The following is a 2,144-nucleotide window of genomic DNA, read 5'->3' as shown; positions in this document are numbered from 1 at the left end:
ACCTGCAGGATTCCAAGACGCCTTAAAACGCCCAGATTTACAGCGGACATTCCCAAGTGCCTAAAAATGATATCTTCCCCACCTGTACTATCTGGGGCTCCATTTTCGAAGACTTACTAAAAACAGGTGAGGGCAAGACACCCTCAAAACTCGTCCATGTTAATTGCAAATAATTGGGTTACTCACAATGAAAAGTCTTTCTCTGAATGGAAAAAGGCTGGGGCTGTGCAGACCCCTTCCTTCCAGGTAACATCCCTCTCCCAGGCACCCACCTGCTGCAGGGAGCAGAGAGGGGCAGAAAGACGGGATATTGAAAGTGGAAGACACCACACCAGCGCCCTTCATTCAAGACTTCATCTAATAAAGGGAGATCACTTTACAACGTGCGGGCAGGCAGACATTACTCAGACTGTGGCTAAAATCATCAGCAAGAAACTCTGCCAGGAATACCTTAGTGTAACATGAGGTAGTGCTGGAGAGAGAGAGTGAGAGAGAGTGAGAGAGAGAGTGTGTGTGTGTGTGTGTGTGTGTGTGTGTGTGTGTGGCTTTAGTCACTGTACTTTTCGTCTAAATAATTTTCCCTGGCATGAGTAGGTAACAACAAGCTCTTCGTTTAAAAACGTCTCCGTTCAGAACATTGGGAGAGTTCCACGGTCCCAGCAGACCCGGAGTGATATTAACAACAGATGGGAAATGCCACAAGTTGACCGTTATCAGACTGCAGAGCACCGTCATCCATCAGGAGCGACGACTCCCTCCCTGCCAAGGCCAGACACTCTGATTTACCTTTTGCGCAAATGTCAAATTAGCATCCTAAGAAAGACAGGAGAAGGGGCATCTGTGTCAGGAATCGTTTTATTACGAAAGAAACCATGAATCTGGTCTTCCTCCTCTGAAAGGGAACCAGAAAGCAATGTGTGCGTAACCTGAGCAGCTGTCCTTGACTTCATTCACTCTGCAAGTAACTTTTTTTTTTTTTTAAAGATTTTATTTATTTTTCAGAGACAGAGGGAGAGAGCGCGAGCGAGCACAGGCAGACAGAGAGGCAGGCAGAGGCAGAGGGAGAAGCAGGCTCCCTGCCGAGCAAGGAGCCCGATGTGGGACTCGATCTCAGGACCCTGGGATCATGACCTGAGCCGAAGGCAGCTGCTTAACCAACTGAGCCACCCAGGCGTCCCCGCAAGTAACTTTTTTGCTCATTTTCCAGAGGTGTCAGGCACGCTGCTGGACGCTGAGGATAGCACAGAGACGAGTGAGTCAGGCTGCCCGCCCTCCAGAAGCTTCGAGAGGGTGGAAGGAGCAGTTTAAAGATGGGCACAGAGATGTAAACGAGTCAAGTCAAAGGTTATCACGGTGCAAAGAGGAGAGGGCAGCAATAAACCGTGAGTGTGGGTGTAGAATGTGTGCGAATGTGTGAGAGAGACAGACAGACAGAGACACAGTGTTCCAGAGAAAGCAAAACTCATCAAATCACCAGTGGATGTAGTCCCACTTTGTTGAAGCCAAAGGATTCATTTGCTAAACAAATTGATGCATTAGTTGAATTTCTGATGTGGAGGACAGAAGGCCACATCCTTCCCAGGAAGGTCTATGAGGAGGGAGGGCCTTCCAGAATGCCTCTCCCAGGACGGTGAATTTTATCCTAGGAGGCGCTGAGGACTTAATAAAATGCCATAACCAGGGAAACTGTATAGTAAGTGACATATGGAAAGTTCCAAAGTGATATTTGGAAACAAACAAATGTATCTGCAGGGCCGATAAAGGCATACCATGGTCTCCTCACAGGGTTTTATGCTCCTTTAAAATTAGCCTCTTTTTTTGATTCTATAAAGACTGCTTTTTCCTTCTGAGTATGAGAATCCATTCACCAGGAAAATTGGGTTAAAATAATTAGATTGCTTCAAGAAATATCATTTCCTGGGGAGCCTGGTTGGCTCAGTCAGCTAAGCATCTGCCTTCAGCAGGGGTCATAATCCTGGGGTCCTGGGATCGAGCCCCACGTCACGCTCCTGGAACGCACCTGCTTCTCCATCTCCCTCTGCCTGCCACTTCCCCTGCTTGTGTTCTCTTTCTGTCAAATAAAAAAATAAAATCTTAAAAATGAAAAAAGGAAATACAGTTTCCTGACAGAGCTACCCTTGAAA

Source organism: Mustela erminea, chromosome 14, assembly GCF_009829155.1.
Source record: "Mustela erminea isolate mMusErm1 chromosome 14, mMusErm1.Pri, whole genome shotgun sequence".
In the NCBI taxonomy this organism is placed as follows: Eukaryota; Metazoa; Chordata; class Mammalia; order Carnivora; family Mustelidae; genus Mustela; species Mustela erminea.
This window is presented reverse-complemented; position numbering follows the sequence as displayed.